Below are 22,705 nucleotides of genomic sequence, written 5' to 3'. Positions count from 1 at the left end.
GGAGTGCTGTAGTCTATAAAGTTATTCAAGTGCCAAAGAAGGGAGGCTTAGTATACAAATTTGCACCTGCAGATGACCAGACCAAGGCCGAACAAGTGCACTGTACACTGTTAAAGGCAGGGGGTTGAGATAATTCCCTGGGGAATGCCCTGCGCCCTTTTTCGTTCTCTCCTTTCATGTGAGTCTTGACACAAGAAGCGCCTTATGAGACCCCCTCACAAACTATGACAGTGTGACAGACTCCCGCCCAGTGGCTCCCACTTTCAGACCCAGTCCCCACTGGGCCAGATCTTGCAGTGGTTCCTGCTGCTGTGATGGTGGATTTTCCATTTGCCCATCGGACTGTGCAACCAGTCACCTCCCTTGACATCACTGAAGGGACGATATGAATGCAGGTCAGCACTCCAAAGTTCATCATCTCCCAAGATCCATGGGAGAACTGGCACATGGGAGTCTGAACTGTAGTCCTGTGTCTAATGCTGTCTCTGTTCTTTTAGAACCTGGAACAATGTTTGGCATTTGGCCTTGACTGAGTAATCATTGGGGTGATGATACAAAAAGGAGGGTCCAGATTATGGCAGGAGGGCCAGTTTGGTCTTGCTCCTGGACATGGAACCCTGTATATTTCTTGGTTGCTGCACTTTTATCCTCTTGCCACCTGAGATACAGGTACAGTATGTTAGTGATGACTATCTGTGGCAAGAAAGTGTCGGCAGCTTGTTTGCAAACATCAGTTTTTAATTTATAAATGCTACCTTAAGCAGTCCTGTTACGAAGTGTGTGCAGCATGCAGATGCCCGCTGATTTTTGCTGCTGTTTGAGCAGAAGATTGCTTCTTCCCTCAAGTGATTTCAGTTGCAACTGATCTGTATGTGTGCCTCAGAGTAGGTTTTGCTACTCAGCCGCATCAGTCAGAACGTAGTTAGTTCTTCTTTTTTTTTAATAATCAACTTCAGGTGGAATGATCTGACTGGTGGGATATCAAGTCAGAGAGCACCAGAAATACTCCTGCTTTGCTTGGCTTTACCCTGTTTGGCCTTGTGTTGCCTTTACTGCTGCGCATTCCTGCTCCACTCTGCCTTGCTGCCATCTCACCTGGCTGCCTCGCAGCTTGATTTTAAGTCTGCACGCCCTTGACACAAACTGACCAGCCATCGTTCATATCAGCGGATCTGTATTTTAATGTTTGAACGGTTTGTGGGGTTAACTCCCCTTGAGTTCTTTGATTGTTCACGATCTAGGGTGGGACGTTTGATTTTGTTTAATTTATTTAGCTTTTTCAATTATTTGGATTAGTGAATTTTTCAATAATTATTTTTTGGGGGGAATTGTTGTATATTCCTTTCATTGGCTTGTTTTATTTTAATTGAAAATTTTGTTTATATCATTTAATTTAGTTTCTGGTTTAGCTGCATAGGGATTTGCCTAATCCCTGCAACTGGCCTACTGTGGGTTGAATTATTATATTTTTTTCATTTTCTATTCTTTGTTTCATTGATATTCTTTTTTGAGTAAATTGTTTTCCTTTATTGCTTAGATTTTGTTGCTATTTGTGTTCTTTTGTTTGCTCCCCACTGGTTTCATCTCCTGTCCATTCAGTTGCAGAGAGCCAAATGTGGTGATGCTAGTGTCTGGGTGGGAGTCTCCCCTCCTTCTTGTGTGCTGAGCTGCTCTTGGTTGTGAGTTCCTTCACCGAAGTTTGTGTGGTTATCACGTGTGATTTAATTATTTTAGTTAATTTATTTATTTTACAAAATTTCATTGGATTCCTCATCTTGTAACAACTCATCTCCACTGGTAAGCTTCATTTCTGATAAGGCTCCCCCTCCCTTCTGTCACTGTATGAATGCGGGCTTTATAGGGTTTTCATTAATATTAATAAAATACATATTATTTTTAAAACTGGAACCACATCTCCTGTCCCTCAGTGGGATCAACCCGTGTGCCTTGCTTTGATTATCATCCCTTTAACAATTCCCTGGGTGAAATTCCCAGGATGGCCCTAACCCAAAAGAAAAGGATTTAATTCCTCTTACCACTTGTGGTTATATGCTGCCATGTAGTCTGCGGTTGTCAGGGCAGGTCATACCCAAGGAGCATCTCAACAGATGGTCTGCCTGTTTTGAAATGTGCTCGTGGACTTTTTCTCCAGTTGAAAAGAAATTGCAAAATAAAATTAAAATCAATTTTTAAAAAGAATTCCACCTTGTCAGATACAGCAGGGCTGTGATAATTACCTTATCTGCATCGAACCGCTCCGCTCACCTTCCAGTTGATTGATTGATTGATTCACAAATACTCACAGGTACGCTTGACCTAATTTCTCTGTTGTTTGCGTTCTTGAGCAAGCGCTTTCTCGCTTGCTCTCCTCACTCCTGTCCAATCAACATGGAAAAAAGCTGCCATCGCCATAGGTTTTGTTTTTTGACCAGATTTGTTTGCTGCTATGCTGCCCTATGATGAAAGGGGTGATGATGATGTGTGCTTCATTTGTAGATAACCCAGTTGACAGGTCAGAGGACATTCAGCATATGATGAATGAGTTTGGGGGCTCCCTAGCAGCCCTAAGAAGCTACTTATTGGCTTGTGGGAAGGGCCCTTGTCATGCCGAAAAGTTATTCTTTCCCAAAAGGAATTCCTGTCTGCTTGAGTGCCTGTTAAAGCTGTATTATCCATACTGCTACAGCTTAATATTCTTGTCTATATGTACATTTGGAAATATACTTTAAAACAATTAATGGGTAGCATACGTAAAAAAGAAATGATTTTAACTTTGCGATCAAGCTCATGACTCATAATTTTGTCTACCTGCAGGCTCTATTTCTGGTTTCTGACTACACTTGGAAACTGTACTGTAATAAAGATTGGGGGTTACAGCTTTAACAACCTGTGTACACTTCAACAGATGGGAATAACTTTTTTTCAGAAAAAAACAAAACAAAACACTTTTTGGACGATACTGGATCTGAAGGAGTCGCATGTTAACCCTGTCCCTGCACATACACCTGTGTATCCATGATGTACTCATACCAAGAGTGCTGCAGTCCCGCTCAAAAAATTACGGACAACAGACAAATCTACGTGGAAACAAAGCGCCATAGTTCGGGCGATGCAGAAATGACTAATGGGCCGCATTGTTAAATATTAAATGTTCTTACACATGTAGAACTTTTTTAACCCTCAATTTAGTCTTTAAGACAGGAAACGCGGCCTGATGACTATCTATTACTCCTTGCTGCTGACATTTACTCTGCACCTCTCGTAACTGGCCACCACCCAGGCTTGCAAAGACTTAACTAATACAAAAGGCACATAGTAAATGTCAGGAGAAAGCTTTACAAACAGCCTTCAGGCTACAATGCTATCATGTGTACAAACATTTGTGCATATAAACATAGCATGAATTCAGGCATTTCAACAAAAATTTATATCTGAAGTTACCTCTCACCTACATTGAAATTGCAGATTTTACCAATATAATGCAATGAATCTGAAGGGTCACAGTTCCTGGGACTGGCATTGTTCAGAACCATTGTTCCAAGTATGCAATTAAGTTGATGAGTTATTTATCGGATAAACCCACACGCATACATATTCAGGCGCACACAAACATATAGATGATAGTATACCCAAGGGAAATGTGAGAAGGCACAAAGAATCACTTTGTGAGAATTTAACCATGAATCATGTTCCCAGTCTGGCTCCACCTGTCACCACATTGAAAACAACGCAGCATTACCTCCCACTGGGCTCTGGGGAGTGAGACTCTATGCAGATGGATGGGCTGATACTGGAGGGATCTGGTTCATGGGATTGGTTTCTATATGCAGCCTGAGAATATAGGTCAGTAACACATTTACACTTTGTAATATTGAGCTTTTACACCAAGTGCTCCGCATCATTATGGCTCCCACTCTCCCATCACGATCGCTTTGTTGCCAGTAACATGAATCAGAGAGAGATTTTTAAGGGAGGGGGTAAGAACAGCAAAACATTTTCAGCTCAGCAGAGGAATGATTCTATAATAATTCCATGTTTAATAGTATTTATCCAGACACAAGCAAGACGCATCATAGTTCACCCCCCACCCAACCTCCCCCAAGAAGTTTAAATTGAACATTTTTTCTTCAACATTTCAAGATTGTCACGATAAATTTCTCTTATTTGCTGCAGGAGTAGGTTGTTTTGCCAGCACTGGAATTGTTTATGCTGTAGTTTGTGCTGTGTTTACAACAGATACGGAAGAGAGGGAGGGAAGGCGACAGCCGAATACAGTGAAATGGTAACGAGCAAGAGGAGAAGAAGGGAGTAATAGAGGGAGATGGGGGGGGGGGGGCATGCTGCAGTGTTCTGGCTGCTATCCAAGGGCAGTTGTGCTTCCAGTGAACAAGCAAAAATACTAACCTCAGCTAAATATAACATTTCCCCTCATACACAAGGCTTCAGTAGAATGACAGAGGCGAGAGAGGGAAGAGAAGATTGTGTGTGTGTGTGTGTGTGTGTGTGTGTGTGTGTGTGTGTGTGTGTGTGTGTGTGTGTGTGTGTGTGTGTGTGTGTGTGTGTGTGTGTGGAGGGTATTGGTCACTATGCCCCTGGACCGTGCAGCCGGACAAAAGGAGCCACTTGGAAATGAGAGTAGCTTTACAAACATGGGGGGGTCTGCTCCCGTTTGAGCAGCATCACACCTTCCTCTTCTTATTTCCCTTCTTCCCTCCAGTGTCACACTGCTCCTACCACCCCCAACATTCCATGAGAACTAAAGCTGTCTTAATGTAAAGTGCTAAATTAATGACTAAATAAATAAATGTAGAAAAAGCTCCATTATGGTGGCACGGTGGTGCAGTGGTCAGCACTGTGGCCTCACAGCAAGACGGGTCCGGGTTCGAATTCCGGCTCCAGCACGGGATCTTTCTGTGTGGAGTCTTCATGTTCTCCCTGTTCCTGTGTGGGTTCTCTCTGGTACTCCAGCTTCCTCCCACAGTCCAAAGACATCAAGAGGGGACGAGGCTGATTGATACTCTAAATTGACTGTAGGTGTGACTGTGAGTGTGAATGGTTGTTTGTCTCTATGTGTTGGCCCTGTGATGGACTGGCGACCTGTCCAGGGTGAACCCTCGCCTGAAAGCCGCTGGGATAGGCTCCAGCCCCCCCTTAAGAGGAATAAACGGAAGGAAATGGATGGATGGAAAAGCTCCATTATTTAATGTGTTCATTTGAAAAGAAAAATAAGCAGAGAAATGAAAAATAAATATATCTAAATATTATCCAAATTAATAAATACAAAAACGAAATAAATGAAGAAAAAAATATCCAGGAAGACACACTCGGTGGATATAATCATTTTTAAGGGAAAATACTAAGTATAACATTTAATACTGTAGTGCCAACCATGACCACTCATACTAATTATAGTAATAATAATGACAATAAAATGCTCTTATATTCATAAGATTTACACAATTATCCGATGTTGTATTTGCATTTCTGCGTTTATTTATTAGTTACATCATGGCAGGTTCAGTCTTTCATACTTCTTCACCTTGTGTTAATCTGGCTTGACAAACGGTAAAGATGACCCCCCCCCATTAAACATCTTTTTCTTGCTCTACATTTTCTGCCTCTACAGCTATTATACGATTTCAGCTTGCCTCTCTTTTCATCCGACACAAATACAGAGCTTTAAAAATGAACTACTGCTGCCGCCGTCGGACATTAATAATTCACGGGGCAGCTGAAGCGGCAGGAGAATGGAAATTAAACATAGGTTTTAGTCTGTGTATGCAAGACAGGAGACCAGCCATGCATGGCGTAACTGCTGTGTGTGTGTGTGTGTTTGTGTGCGCGCGCGTGCGTGCAGTGCGGGATGGTGGGAAAATGAATATGAGCAACCACATATACAGGCTACGATGTTCTATCATTAAAGCAATAGATATTGAAATTTAACTCCCCGCAGGTGTTTGTTGAACCCACAATTCTTGAATTACTGGTGAACTACAGACCAATACACACAAAACCATTTCACCTGGAAATCAAATCATGGCCGGTTTACTCTGCACGTGTGCATCGGTGTATGAACATTTTACATCTTTATCTTCCTCCAAGCTATTTTTCTGTGAAAAACAACTTTTTCAAAGACGACAACAACATGAGAAGGAAGACAGCCCGACGTTGGTGGCTACGAGGCGTGGACCAAAGACCTGGCACTGTTCCTCTTCAAGGAATTTGGATCCAGCCTTACTTGTGTGATGGTGAATCTTTCAGGTGAGAAGCTACAAAATAATCAACTTTCAACACCACTGGCAGCACATTTGCCTCCAACCGGTCAAAGCGGAAGACCGTCCCCCTGGATCTGCTCGACGTTCCTGCCTGTTAAAAGGAAGGTTTTTCGTCGCCATTGAGCCTGGTGTGCTTGCTGATGGAGAATTGTTGGGTGTCAATTCATTGAAGGAGTGTGGTACTGGACCTGCTCTACTAGTAAAGTGTCATGAGAGAACTTTTGTTGTGATTTGGCGCTACATAAATAAAATTGACTTGACTTGACTTGACATATCCAATACAGGAGAAGAGAACAAAGGTTGACAAAATTAATTTAGCACCACTGCCTGTCCTGACAGCAAGTCAGATCAATAAACCCCACCGCTTACGCTGTGAACAACAAACCCGTTTTCAAGCGGGGAATTGTTTGTCTGAATCGAATCAAGATGGCATTCACTGTTACCATTATGATCACTGCCACAGGAAGAGCTAAATTAATCACAGATAAGACATTCACACCTCCCTGTCAACTATTTCCCGTCCTTCAACAAATACACAGGGAGACAGACGAGCTGCGTTGCCACCCTCCGGCTGGGCATGACTCGCTATGCAAATTGACAGTTGAGCACATATTATAGACTTAATGATGAAATACTAATGGTATTTTGAGCCGGCGTCTCCACTTTTTGACATGTTTTGATTTGACAGCGCAGAACCTGTGACCTCCAGGTGTGAACGATGATATTTAGAGGGACAACCTCCCTCAGAGTGTGACAAGCTCATACCCTGGATGGAACAAATTTCACTGGAAGACGAAATTCTCTCGAACACTTGGGACATTCCTCGGGCGGTATGAGACATGACTGTCAGACAGTGACAAAAGGGGAGGGGGGTGACTTTTTCAAGACAGAATAGTCAGTTTCTCTGCGGCTGCTGTCGTGTGACAGTGTGATGGTTCACGATTCCCGCCATCACTCTTTAGTTACTGCAGTGAATCGTGCCCCAGGTAACTTACCGGGGGTTAACTCTTAGTGTTACCAGACACTTTCCCCAGTTTCATACAGACATGCATAACTCTGCTGATGCAGCTAAGTATCCTCACTGTGTAACCCACACTCCACACTTGGAACCTCAGGGACCCATTTGTGATGTGACGCACTTTGTCTTCTTTGAGAATTTTTCTGTGATAAGCCACAGGACTGAAAATCTGTCCGACTTAGGTCTTTCATTCCTCTTAATTTTGTAATAATTTAATAAAGGCTGAAATAGCTTGACATTTGCGGCATCTCATCATTTTCTTTTAGGATGAATTGGACACAGGGGTCCATCTTCCAGACACCCTGGATCCATTTCCTGGAGATAGTGATGAAGACTGACAGCTGCTGCAATTTTTAAAAAAAAAATTCATTTTATTAAATATTCTTTGTCCGTTCATGTTGTGTGACTGGTTTTGTGGACCAGCGATTATTGGCTTTTCAATTGTTTAAACCTTAAAAATGGTCAAAAAGATTGAAAGACAATTGTACTGCAATTTGAATGCACAAGATTAATATCCAACTTGTAAGTGACTTAATGAATTGTTTTTGCCACTCAATTATTCATTGTTTCCCTTTGTCAATTTTTTTTTAATTAAATTTTTTTTTTATCACAGATCTGTTCGTAGGCTGTCCAAATTATGTCGTTAATCCAAATTTAACTTGCGGTGCTTGCAAAAATAAAATCTCTCCTTTCCTACAAGCATGATTATGCTGTACACTAAATTCAAAAACCCAGAACTACATCTTATCACTGATTCGTCTCTATTTTGAATGAATGCATCAATAAATCCAATTCCTAGTATAGGAAAAAAGTATCCAGCAGCATATACCATTGAAAACTACAAGCTGCACAAGCTACAACATGTTGTTAAATTAACCGTTCAGACAGTGATGATCAAAACTGAAAATTATTCACCCCTGCAAAGTCGGAATAACACGGCATGTTGATCTGGATCACACTGGATTGTATGAGAGGATCTAAGACAGTGGGAGATGAAGTTTACACACACACACACCATTCAGAAAAGAAAAAAAAGAGAGAAAGAATATCTCTTCATACTCTGACTCCTCGCATTGAAAAGTAATAACCTCTTCCCAGGCGATTATGTTGTCAGTTGAAGTTTGTATTTCTGAACGAATATTCTTGAAACTTTAAGCAGCAACAGAAAGTTTCCAACTTTCCCTCTTTTCCATCACCCCCCCCCCCCCCCCCAAGCATTGCATGTATTTATTTGTGCCAGGTGTTGCAAAGCCAACCAAGTCCCTTTTTTCAGGACTCAATAAAAACCATGATGATAGAAAAAGGCAGTTCCGCTGGAAAGGGAAATGAAAATTGTCACACTTTCATATTGAATATTTATTGAAAACTAAAAACGAGTCAAGACAAGTCACAAACAGGATTAATGGGAGGATGGGGCGTGAACAAAAGAAGACGGTCTTCATTTTCCGAGCAGATAAGAACATAGTAGCAGATCCAGGGTTTTTTCAAATCGCATTAAACGTGACAATTTTGCAGGTTTCTCGGAAAGTACCAGATATATCACCATGAAAAAAAAAAAATGTAGGAACGCATGATATGAAAGGTTCAAACAAAATCTATATATTTTGATATGATTAAAACTGGGTACTTTGTGGATGCTTTGTGTGTGTGTGTGTGTGTGTGTGTGTGTGTGTGTGTGTGCGCGCGCGCGCGCGGGTTTGTCAAGATTTCTCAAAAACTATTTTGATTATAGCAGTAGAAAGATACGTTATACCACATGAGGAATGATTCATTTTTGGAGATGTTTTTCTTCTTGGTGGAGCTACCTACCTGCTTTCTAGCTAACCGTAAAGTCATAACCATCCAAGGGAGATTTAAGTTTTGATTGAGATTGTGAAACATTGGTGAGTGCTCATGTAGAGACCTTAAGGTCAAATCTTAGTGTCAACCTCGATGAGTTGATCCTGGTTCTGAGCGGGATCCAATGCGGGCTGCTTGACATCTGAATCGGTTGTTTCCAAAAAACTCTTGATTTATTCCCTCAATGCTCGAGTAAATATTCATGAATAGGATATATACTCTATAATACATGCATGTCGATTGAACATTTTTGCCATTCAAATCTATGGAAAATACATTTACATTCTTGTCATGGGTGTAGTGCTCTACGTCATTTGTAAAGCTAAAGTCATCTCAATCACTCATTTGGGGAATTTTCCACAAAAATTTGAATGAGTGCAATTATCCGCATTGCATAACATCACACCAATGGTGAATGTAACACTGAATGATTTCTGCAGCGCAGAAGGCCAGCTGGCTGATAGTTTATCAAAGTTTTTGCCTGACATGATGGTCAGGTGGAGTTTGTGACATTGATGAATGCAGGTTCGGGCTTGATTGCCCGTTAACACATGGAGTTAATAGCCAAACACTCTCTCTCCTGTTTATTTTCCATAGTTCCTGGCTTAAGGTAAGGCATATGCAAACTAAGGAGTTAGGAATTCATATATTTGATCTGAAAAGGAACATACTGAGGAATATGTAGGGATAATGTCATATAAATGTACTTTTTTCCTTTCTTGTATGAATTTATTCATTGTTGAAACTGTATTTTCTTTAAGACTGTGTGTGAGATGAAAGATGGAAGGTGGCTTATGGTTAAAGTGAATGAGCTTCAAAGAGCTAATGTGGTAAAAGCCCACATAGCTCATGATATATTAAAATTACCTCCATCTCACATATAATGTTTACTTCTTAAGTTGTCTAAACATACAGTCGACTGCCTATGAAATGAATATTTCATTACACTTAAATGGCTCTCACCAGCTATTTTAATTGAGCTGCAGCAACCGCAGAGCAAACCACACATTAGAAAAAGTCTATTAGACTCCCATTCACCATCACGAGAGAGTCTATTAAAGTTAACAAGGACTCATAACCTCCATGACTTCTTCTGCTGGAGATCTTGTTGTTCATCTCTCTCTTACTGTAGATACCAGCCTCATTCTGTCTCTTCAGAGGTCTTTGGCCTTGGCCTCTAATGTCAGTCGTGTGCAGAATAACATGCACTTGGCTCCGTTTCATAATTAATTTTGGCAAAAAAACAACAACAACAAAAAAACAGGTGTCTGACCCCATATTCAGCAACCACAATGTGGTGGCTGCTGCCTTAAGGCAGTCACTGTACTCCCACAGTCTCTCTTTCTCACACCCATTCACCCCAAATGGGGATCACTCCCCAAATACAGATTGTCACTGAAACATGGAAACATGGACATAGAAGTATTTAATCTAGCACTTGGAAACAAAGTTATTCCAACTTGAGCTCCTGTCATATTATTTTGAAATAAAAAAAAATATTAAAAAAAATACTGATGTGGCTGATGAGGCAAGGCTGCAAAGCCCAAGCAGGGGCCAGTTGGCGACCAAGCCACTTCCCGTATGAGACTCGACACCTTCTTTCTCAGTCAAAGTTCCAAAGTTCGAGACACAATTAGGTTCTATTGGTGGAGGAACTGAATATCTATTGACGATACATCTCCTCGATACGATTCATCGTGTGGGCGCAGGGATGTGGTTCTTGCCATGTCCCTTTTTACCAATACTCGTCATCATTATCCTGTTCATAATGGAATCTATTCAGGTGGCCAGCTGCTGAAAAACAGCTTTTTATTAGAATCATAAATCATGTGTTACTTTACCCATGGGAATGGATACATTCATTGGTCTGGTCAAGCTGTTTTTGCCATCGGGTGAAAAGTTCTTGTATCCTGTAACTTGTCTTTTTTCTTCAAAAGAGGTCTCAGTGTACACGTACAGTACAAGGGCTGCTGTGGTACAGTCAGGTTGTTTGAGTTTCAGCGTTTCTCAAGCAGATACATTTTAAATGGGAGTGCAGTCGTAAAAACAGTCATGATATATAAAAAAAAAAAAAAGTACAAATGGTGATCGGGAAAAATCGTCCTTAGATTTTACAAATGAGATACCACAACATTCCTCCAGAATAGTTTTCAGACACTCAGAATAATACAGTACTGTGCATCGCGACATATAATGCCACACACGTCATGTTGTAAATTTCACTAGCCATGATTGAAAGCATATTTCTACAAGGCTGTAAATAACATCCCCTGGTGAGAGTCAGGAGACAGGCCGATTACATACATTTCTTCTCCATCCATAATGCATTACCAGATGTTAGTTTATATTGAATTCCAGGTATGCGCGAGCAGACCCTGTGGTTTTTGGAGTCTGTCTCTGTGAAGGCATATAAGACTACTTGGAGAAAAATACCTTACAAACTCACCCCTAAGGACATACTTGCTGAGACAATTTCTTATTTTAGTAGCATGATGTTATCCTTTTGATCTTTTTTGTCCTATTGTTAAAAAAACAAGGTGAGAGCGGTGTGCAGCACTGCTGGGTTGATGGCGCGCTAAGGAGGACCATCCTAAATATATATTAAAATGCCCCCTAACCTTCTAGACACCTAGAAACCGGCATGCCACTGTTTTCTTTAAAGAGGATCGTCTTTGAAGGAGAGGATGGGGCCGCAGTTGTGGGACTATGTACTGACAGTGAACATGGAGGAGTTGTGAAGATAATGCTCACGCTCCCGGAGACAAAGTGTGTTATTCTAGGCAAGCCTCTGAAAATTCATTTGAACACCCACTCAAACACCTACGAGGCTGGCTCATCCATAGCCAGATCAGGTCTAGCGCTCAATCCATTACTTGCAGCTTGGAATGGATGGCAGAAGATTCCCGCAATGAGGTTTCAATTGTCAAAGAGGAATGTAGAGAGAGAGGGACTAGGAGATGGAAGGATGCCCAAAAGAGATGCCTGGTAATTAAGAAGGATATAAATATCAATCGGGGCTGCACGGTGGTGCAGTGGTTAGCACTGTGGCCTCACAGTAAGAAGGTTCCAGGTTCGAGTCCCGGCTCGGGCACGGGATCTTTCTGTGTGGAGTTTACGTGTTCTCCCCGTGTCTGCGTGGGTTCTCTCCGGGTACTCCAGCTTCCTCCCACAGTCCAAAAACATGCAATTGGGGATGAGGCTGATTGATACTCTAAATTGACCGTAGGTATGAATGTGAGTGTGAATGGTTGTTCGTCTCTCTATGTTGGCCCTGTGATGGACTGGCGACCTGTCCAGGGTGAACCCCGCCTCTCGCCTGTTGACGCTGGGATAGACTCCAGCCCCCCCGCGACCCTTAATGTGTAGGAATAAGCGGAAGATGACGATGGATGGATGGATAAATATCAATCAGATTTTTCTGTTTCTCCCCGGTTAAAGGTACCATTATTTTTTTGCTAAAATCAACACTCAATAGTTTTTCTTCACGAAGCTTGACAACATCATAATTATCCATCCATCTGTCCACTTATCTTATCCTGTTAAGGGACGTGGCGGGGGGGGGGGGTGAAGCCTTTCCCAGCGGCTTTCGGGCGAGAAGCGGGGTTCACCCTGGACAGGTCACCAGTCCATCGCAGGGCCAACACATAGAGACAGACAACCATTCACACTCACAGTCACACCTACGGTCAATTTAGAGTATCAATCAGCCTCGTCCCCTCTTGATGTCTTTGGACTGTGGGAGGAAGCTGGAGTACCAGAGAGAACCCACGCAGGAACAGGGAGAACATGCAGACTCACACAGAAAGATTCCGTTCCCAAGCCGGGACTCAAGCCCTGAAACTTCTTGCTGTGAGGTGACAGTGCTAACCACTGCATCCCCATGCTGCCAGAAATTGTTAGTTTCCATCTGACAAAATACAGATGAATATGACTGAATGGACATGACTGAAAATGTTTGCTAAGTACTGTTGGTTATTTATGAATTATTCTACATTACATAGTGTGGATGACTACTGACACAGGTACACTGTTGTATTACGGTGTACACAGGAAATAATCACCTGGCCTGAAGCTACCATGGCTTCATCCTCAAAGTCTGCTGTCTGAACACATTGAACCACTTCCCCCAGACGTGATAAATCAAACTCCCACACAGCCTCTCTGACAGAGAGATTCTCCAGTATTAACTGTGTTCCCTCATGGTGCTCCACTTTAATCTCTGTTTGGCCAACTGTCTCTAAAGGTTCAGGTAGTAGCTTTGCAACCGAACAAAGTGGATCAAATGAAGAGAATAAAATTCAATGAATTTTTAGAAGCAGTGAGACAAAAGGCGTCACAGCTCCCTTCGACAGAGTTCATGGGGTCCCCCGCCCATTTTTTTTCAGGGGCCATTTAAGTGGGAGCATTATCTGAATCTAAGCGTTTTACTCACTCACTCTCTCTCTCTCTCTCTCTCCGAGCCTTCCAATCTCTTCCCCTTGACTGCCCGTGTCACGTAGGATTATGGCTACATACACCAGTAAATGTTTTTGTCACAGAAAGACACTCGCAGTTGCATAAGGAAAATACTCCGTTCATAGTTCGCATGATTTGTAACGGAATACTCATGAAGCTATGATATCGCTCACACACACAGAAAGATCCCATGCCTGAGCCGGGGCTTGAACCCTGGACCTTCTTGCTGTGAGATGACAGTGCTAACCACTGCACCACCGCGCCGCCTGACACAAACAACAGTTTAGGGATTTTGATAATAGAAATGAATGTGCCTAAGGTGAACTATTATTAAGACAAAAGTATTTTATTGGCAACATTCTGAAGATGTTTTGCGGATGTTGTTGAATGCTTCATGAATTAAAACGTTATAATGTATTGCTTGAACAAACATTTGCACAATGTTTTCCAGAATTTCGTCTTACATTGCGGAAGAACGTTCTGGAACAAATTAAGTGCTTAGCACAATATGGGACATTGTAATATTAGAAAAACGAAAAAAAAAAAAAAAAACGTTACGGTGTGTACACATAGAGGACGACAATGCAGCAGGGGAAAATCTGTCCCCCAGCGTCAAACAGACATGGCCGTGAAACAGCATAAATACAAAAAGCAAGGTAAATGGAAGTATTTGCCCCAGCTGGAGTACACCAAAATCTAGCAACACAGTCAAATTGCAGTGCTAAATGACTTTCAAAGCCTGTGTTGTTTCTGTATGTATGTAATTATGTAAATGCAAGTACTTCAGGAGACTAACAATATTAATGGATAAAAAATAATTAATGGCATTTTTGGCCTGCTAGCAACAGATACAGAAGTTGTAGAATATTAAGGCTGGGGGTTGGGGGGAGTCAGGGGGATATTAATGGTGTCCTAATTAGCTTCTGTGCTTTGAATGCTTAATATTAGTGTATAACTGTTTGAACAGTGAGGCCCCAAAACTCATCATCAGCAATCCCCTTCAAAAATTCTTGATGTGCAAATTTTCTATATGAGCAAGCACCTCTCTCTCTATCTCTCTCTACATTGAGGCATGGCTTTGTCATCAATTGGCCCCCAGCGGGTAATTAGCTTGCATCTTATCATTGCCACTACGACTTATTTCACCCCAAATAACGAGACAAGATAGACACGTCATATTAAATCTGCCAGCACAGAAAGTTGGTCATTTATTTGTCTAGTCATATCACACAAGTGATTCATGGATGAATTAAGAGGTTTTGCAGTGAGAAAAGCAGTCCCAAGGACCCTCAGCATACATGTGGGTCTCAAAAAATGAGATACAGTAAAGGAGGCAGAGCAAAAAATAGGGTACACGTAGCTGCAGATGTAAATGCCTGTGCTCACTATTGTGCTCTTTCCCTGCTAAAAATGTAGGTGCCCTTCTGTAACACCTTGATGAGAATGCAAGCCAGTGCTTTGGAGGCGAAACTCTCGCTATGATCAGCTGAAGTCCTCCCTCTTTTCTTTGCTCTGGATTAAAAAAAAAAACACTGAACCACACATGGTAAGAGGACAGACCCACAGGTCTCTGCGTGATCCATACGTTTTTGTAGATGAGGAAACATTTTGATAAATCCAATTTTCTATTTCAAGAGATACAAAAGTAATGTGTTTCACCTATGTACTGTAATTGTGACCCGTGGCAACCTAACTGCTGTTTTTGTTGGATTCGTTACATTTTGCGGCAGTTTTTTTTTCCTCTACCAAACTAGAAGTTAGACACAGTTATCGCAGCGTTCTTAGAATGATTGCACTTTGAATTTCTGGTATTTTGCATGAGGTTTTCATTGCAGGGATTACATTGATCAATCAAGCTGTAGAATCAGGCACAGAGAATAATGCACAACATGAAAATATGTTTGATGGTTGTGCGTCACCGATGGGATTTGCCATTTGTATCAAAAGTGACAATGACACACGCGGTGTTTTACCAAAAGTTGAACATTTTTCATGTCTTGGGGGATGAGAAAAAGCCCTTTGTCATGGCGCTGCTGTTTGTATTGTGTATTCAAAAGATATCCTGACTTCATGAAAAAGTGCTTTGGTGGACACAGGCCCTAAGAGAACCCTTCTGCTATCTCTGAACCCATTAAATAACACTCATCCAGCGGCTCTTGGCTGGGTTATAGAGTTATCAGACCTGGATATTTGCTGTCAAAGGCAAAAAGGAGGAGGCCAAGCCCTGAGCTTGTACAGGCCAATTCAATTACTACTGGCCGCTGTCTAATGGAGAATGAACTAACCAGGCAAGGGGTTACTTTGGGATGTCTCTGCTGACTACTGCCTCTTGTCTACAGGATCTAATTTACTAAGACACACAGCTATTGATTGGCTCCTGCATGCCAACGGAGGAAAACCATTATAGATGCACTTTTGCCATCTAGAAGAGGCAGAGTAATATGCTGCTGCTGAACATTTATAAGCATCCAGAGACATAAACATACAGGTGTGCACATCGAGCGAGGTAATTTTCTTATCTGTGTAAGCTGCGATAACCAAATTGGCGAGGACGTCAAGTACATTGGTCAATGAACACAATCAATAGGCTCAACTGCGAGAAAATGGCTGATTTGTTCATTCCTTTATCCATATCTGCGGTTGAACAAGAGGGTCAAAGGGCGAACACAAACAATGTCATCACCCTACATTTGTCAGAGCAGCATTTTGCATACCATCTTTCTCCTGAACAACATCCCTTTTACCCCCCCCCCCCCTTTTTTTTTCTACCTCGAAGCTGTGGCTACAACAGTCTTATCTAGCGCTGCCTTGCTGTCAGCAAGAGTGGTCTATTTTCAGGTTTATCTTGAGCAAAGGCTGGGCTCAAGCCGTGGGTCTGAAGCGGAGCCGGTGCTGCGAGAGATAAGGCAGACAGGGACACTGTAACCTGCGTGTCTGCGGTCAGGGTGGGAATAGATGGCGGCTGCTCCACAATCAAACAGCTTCCACTTTGTGCTCGATGGATCGGATCAGGATCAAACAGCTGTGGAGGCAGGCTTAAAAATGTCTTTAAAGGCACAGTTTGTTTGAAAGGCTAAAGAAGGCTTTTTGCGGGTGTACACTAGAATTCTGTTATACTGTGGTGAAAGCTTTCATACCGTTGCAGATCTGGATGAATAGGATTGACTTACCGATCTACTTACACGCTTTAAACTTGTCGTCGGAAATTAAGTTCATAAAATGAGCTTGAATTGAAAAGAAAATTTAAAACCAAAATTAATTCAATGTTCACAAGTGATTAAGAACGTAAGTTTTTTTGTATTTTGTTTTATTTTGGACAAAATCAAACACAAACAATAGTTCAAGAACCGGATGGAGTCCGAAAAGTAATGAGGAAATTGGAGGTGTGCCCAGCGTGTGATCTGCATGAAAGACCCCAAGGTTAAGTTGACTCCTGTATGACAGATTCCACAAATGGGGAAAGCACAAGTGCGTGGGGCACCTTGGGGGTTTGAGAAGTGCAAGGGAAGATGGCGTGTAGAACGTGGGATGTGAGGTGGAGCAATATCACTATGGTTGAAGAAGTACTCTGCCACTGCCACGTCAAGGAGTCTGGTTCTTTGGTGATGTGGTTTTTGAGCATGTTTGTTACCCTATGGATCTATGTTCAACACCAGGTTGGTTAGTCAACCCTCACTACTCTTAAAAATACCGGATCTTGTCTCGGGAGATCATCAGAACATCCCAGCAAGTTGCAAGTTTGTTTGAAGTTGGAAAGACATTCGTTTTCTTCCACCTTGATGGTTGGAATTTTTTCCCCTTCCCAAGTACGAACACAGTATCAGCACCAAAAGATGCCAACCCAAGCCATTTGGGAATGGGGACATATCAGAATGCAGCATTATGCTTGCATATGTCATTCAGTATTGACAGACTATAGGGGTCTATTGTTTGCTGTGGAGCGTATTGTAGTACATGCCAGCTTCTTGACATGACATAACAGAGCAGCAGCACCTAGGTGAGAGAAGCAAAAGACAAGCTAAATCAAAAGAGGGTCCACTCAGACACTCAAGACAGCCTTCGCTACAACACAATGCAGTGAGACTGCAGATGAGAATATGTCTGTCTGAAGAGGGGGGGTTGGGGTAGGAAGGCAACGAGGAAGATAGAGAGGGAGAGACACCAGATGAGACGAGTCAGAAATACTCAAGCTCTCTCCCGCTGATCGGCATACTATGTCAGTCGACCGATTTCATTTTTAAAGCTTTTGTGTGCCAACGTGCCAGTGTGCGTTATCAAACAATGCCTTTTTGACTATCAACTGCTCTCCTAATGAAAAGCCCACCGGCAATGAAATAGAGTTCCATCCCTGAGGATTTTGAAACATATATATTTACTTAAGCGCTCTTCTCCTTCCCTCAACTCTCCTGTCTCCTGACTGAACTCTCACAAACATAAGCGTAACAAACATCAGCTCTGCTCCTCTGCAGCATGTTGTGAAACCCAGTCTTATCACCTCATGAGCCAACATGACATCCCCCTTTGTCCTAGCTCTGTGGTTATTTAACTGAATTGGCGTAGTGTTATTTCAGGCTAAACGATTCAATTACACATGGGCTTTTTTGTTTTGTTTTGTTTTGTTTTTTGCTTCTCATTGGTTCCAAAAGGACTTGCTTTACAATCAGAAATCATTCAGGGAACAGACAATGTAGTGACACCTCATTGAATCACTTCAGTGGTTTCAGAGCAATCTTAAGCAAGCAGGTACAAATCAAGGGAAGGTTTTCCTCATTTAGCCCTGCTTGAATCATCTTTGCTGTCACTTTATAATCTACACAAAGCTGCGTTGTTCTACTTTGGTCTCCAATTTCTGGCGGTATGAATGTCAGATAAAATGTTAGTTTCCATCCATCCATTTTCTTCCACTCTGGAGCCTATCCCAGCGGCTTTTGGGTGAGAGGCGAGGTTCACCCTGGACAGGTCGCCAGTCCATCACAGGGCCAACACATATAGACAGACAACATTCACACTCTTTAGAGTATCAATTAGCCTCGTCCCCATTTGCATGTCTTTGGACTGTGGGAGGAAGCTGGAGTACCAGAGAGAACCCACGCTGGAACAGGGAGAACATGCAGACTCACACAGAAAGATTCCGTTCCCGAGCCGGGACTCAAGCCCTGAAACTTCTTGCTGTGAGGTGACAGTGCTAACCACTGCATCCCCACGCTGCCAGAAATTGTTAGTTTCCATCTGACAAAATACAGATGAATATGTGCTGCGTTATGGTATGTGTGGTGGAAACAATGCCAGTATAAATCAACTAGGAGCCGTCTCCTGGCGGACACACACATTTCCTGGTTACAACATCACGCAGCGTTGCTCACTGTTATAATAAAACAAAAGAAAGTCCATCTGAGTGGCAGGATGGGGTTGGTTGTTAGAATCAATAAGTAGATTTTTTCAGCAGGAGAAGGGTGTTTGAGTCCTGTCACAGCAATGTGTTTCGCATTTACCCAGCCAATGGTATTTTCCTAACCATAACCTGCTGGGGGGTTTTTTTGGTTCTGGATGTAATCAAGACCTAGATGCAGCTGTATTGACTCATAAATCCTCTTTTCAACAGATTTATTTCAAGGAGCTTTTTTTCATGGAAAAAATTATATGAACATTCTTCAAAACTAGAAAAGAGCATTGAATGTCCTCTTCTGTGCTTTTTTTGTTTGTTTAACCAGAGCTTTCACATCTCCAACACAGAAGAACTCAGAGAAAGTATCTGTGTGGTGCCACTGGGATGTTGTACTTTTGTCAGCCATCTTCAAACTCAGCATCATCGTTGGTTCCCCCGATCAACAGCCAGTTGGATTTTTACATTGGATTTTCTGTCATGAGCCAAAAGCAAACTCTTTATGACATGAATTTAGTTTTTTTTAGTGTAAATGCAATTTGAGATAAATAAAGCTAAGAACAAAGTACACAGCCAAGCTTTGGTATTTTATGTCAGGCCTTATTTTTAGGAATTTAACTGAAAACTCGTTTAAAAAACTCACACAGACTTTGACACGAGGACCGATTCTTACGCCATCCTGTAGCCATTGCCCATGTGGTGCTGGCTCCTAATTTTAACAGACGCTGTACCACCACCACATAATGCGGTGTCGAGATGTTGTGCTCATTTTAGTGGTAATTTCATATAATTCTGTGAAGTTGTTGCATTCAAGGATTTTCTAATGGACGAATCATTTTGTCAACATAAACTTGCATCTTGTTTGCGCATTTGACCCGATGGCATATAATGGATTTCACAAGCAACTGATTTTGTACCAATAAGTGTTCCTCTGCCCACTGTTTAGGCTGATTTACCAAGGATGTGTTTAATTTCAATGAACCCATAGGCTACGCTAATGCATATTTATATCGGGAAGCTTCCCGGTTGAGCTGCAGTCATCTCTTATTAGCCACTATGCAGCACCACTGCGACAATTAGGTTGCACATCAATGAGGAGTCTGTCTCTACCATGCTGACCTCTTCATTTCATATTCAAAATGTTAAGGACTGTTCTGCATTCCCAACTGCGTGCGTTGCTTTGATGATAAAAATATTTCAAATTACAGCAAAAAGATGGCACGCTTCAAAGTGGTTTTCAATTGTTGCTAAGCAACAACAAGACCAGCGCTTCCCCTGTTTGGAACTATTAGCTTTAAAACAAGTCCCCCGTGGAGAGAAAAAAAAAATGTGTTCCTCATGTGAATATTTTTAGAGAATAAAGATTGATTATTCACCTCAGCAAATCAGTTGTTCTCATAACCCCCTTTTTTTGTTTTCCTTTGAGTCATCATGATGTATAATGCAGTTTTTTTTTCATGCAATCTGTTAGGCATATGTTAAATACAACATGTTTTCACCGTAGCTTTACCTTTGGGGCGCTCCTGCTTTATCGTGCATGTATTATTCAGTCACCTCCATGTTGGGGAACAATGAGATCAGTGCTCTGGATTTGCAGGTAATCATATCAGTGACACACATTGCCCTCAGCTGCCAAGCAAGCTGCTGATAGAGCTGATTATATTAAAACTTCATTCTCAGTAAGTTTTTTTTTTTTTAACTGTTCCCCAAGCTATTGCACGTATTCATACATTTCCTTGCCTTAAGGTAATTTTCATTTCATTTCATCTCATTCATCACCACGTACAGTATATACGGATGTTCCCTGACATAAGGACACATGCTTCTTATAAACTATAGGAAGAACAATCAATTCAATGTGTGTAAATGACAAAAAAAAAATCGTACAAAAAAAAATGTAGATTCTGCATCGCCGCTTTAAAAATGATTCTATCCTGCTTTGCTGTTCGTAGATGAAACTACCGCAATTATAGTGGAAGATAATTTTAGAAATAAGCAGCTCACTGTGGGCATCTTTTCACCCACGTTCTTTTCCTTTTCTTAATTTTTGCTGGCTCATTAAAAATCAGCGCACAAGCAAATTTCTATTGTGATTTCTTTTTGAGAGGAAACATTATCTGGAGACCCAACAGACTCGTGGTGAGACCCTCTGCGGTAGCTTAGTCTTTCATTGTAGTTGTGAAGTGGGGGGGTGGGGGGGGGTGTCATGGAGTAAATGATCCTACATCAGAACTGGCTTAACACTGCTACCACCGCACAACACTACACATCACTACTCAGAAACTCGTGAAATCGCAACAAAGAAATACATGCTCTTCTATGCCATCTACACAAAGATCACTCCTCAGCTGTGCGCTGTACTCTTCCTTTTCATGGACTGCTACAGTAGCACTCATGTGACCCAGTGTTCATCGAAATAATTGGAGTGAGTGATGAGAATTTCTGATCTTGTTTAGCCAGGGAGAGCTTTTGACCCTGGAGATGCAGTGAGGCTGCAGCACCAGTGGGGATAACTCAGATAATTGGCGAGCAGGAGAACCAATAAAAGGGCATCTGGGAAGAAATACAAGAGCGCTTACATTTGACAAAAGTGAGTGATAACACATCCATGTATAGAGCATTTCAGCTCAACCAAGCCTGTGTATTTTCAGTTTATTTGACTAAAATATCTTGCTCCTTTAAAAAAAAAACACGTTAGTCATGCCTGCTCTTTCAATTACTGTTAAGCTCCCTTGACCACATACCTATGGTAGAGTATACTGGTACTTACACCACTATATCTGACTGCAGTCAAATTACAAAGTAATTTATTTTGAAAATCGATTGAACTGTGATTAATCGTAGCACAGGTTAAATCTAATCAAGGAGCATAGTGATGAATGGCCTTGCTGACATAATGAGAACTCCATCCCTCTAGTATTTACTATGTCATCCCCAGCAAGTTAAAATGCTACTGCTCGACTTCTAACTTCGAAAAGGAAGTGGGAATACATAACACTAGTACTGACCACCCTTCATTAGCTTCCTGTCTGCTATGGGACTGATCTTAATATTTGGTTAACTGTGTGTAATGCTTTGAATGGGCTACTGCCTTTTTATCTTTCAGATGTCCTTAACTACCACAGCCCCTTTTTCATTTTGGCGTTCGATTCTAGCTGAGAGAAGTATCCCCTCTGCCCCTATTCTTGATTACGTCTACAGTTATTGCTCCTGTTTTTATGTACTATTTCTGATTGTATTTTCATTTATTTAACCTGTTAAGTGCTCTGTCAATCACCGCTGTAAAAATGTGTGACAAAATAAATATGAAAGAACTCATTTAGATTTTGAGCATTTTGAGCAGACTTTTTCTGACTGTAGGTACAGACTAATAATTTGTGTTTTCTACTTTTGGAAATTGCGAATGGTCCAGAATCCTAATATGATCCTTGACTTTTCCTGTGATGCCACCATGAAGTACACATTTCTCACTTCAAGTGAATTATCCAAACAAGCATTTAATTCCATCCATCCATCTTCTTCCGCTTATCCTGTTAAGGGTTGCGGGGGGGCTGGAGTCTATCCCAGCGGCTACGGGCAAGAGGTGGTGGACACCCTGGACAGGTCGCCAGTCCATCACAGGACCAACATATAGAGACGAACAACCATTCACACTCACAGTCACACCTACAGTCAATTTAGAGTATCAATTAGCCTCGTCCCCACTTGATGTCTTTGGACTGTGGGAGGAAGCTG

General features: G+C 41.8%; 1 protein-coding gene across 2 annotated transcripts in view; it reads right to left on the bottom strand.

The window, feature by feature from the left end:
- The window catches only part of gpr85 (G protein-coupled receptor 85), a 46,963-nt gene that overhangs the window by 9,901 nt on the left and 14,357 nt on the right, over positions 1 to 22,705 (bottom strand). The window lies entirely within an intron of this gene.

Source organism: Aulostomus chinensis, chromosome 4, assembly GCF_037954235.1.
Source record: "Aulostomus chinensis isolate RoL2024-O1b breed Wild chromosome 4, RoL_Achi_v1.0, whole genome shotgun sequence".
Taxonomy (NCBI): domain Eukaryota; kingdom Metazoa; phylum Chordata; class Actinopteri; order Syngnathiformes; family Aulostomidae; genus Aulostomus; species Aulostomus chinensis.
Note: the sequence above shows the minus strand (reverse complement) of the source record. Positions and strands in the feature narration are given on the sequence as shown.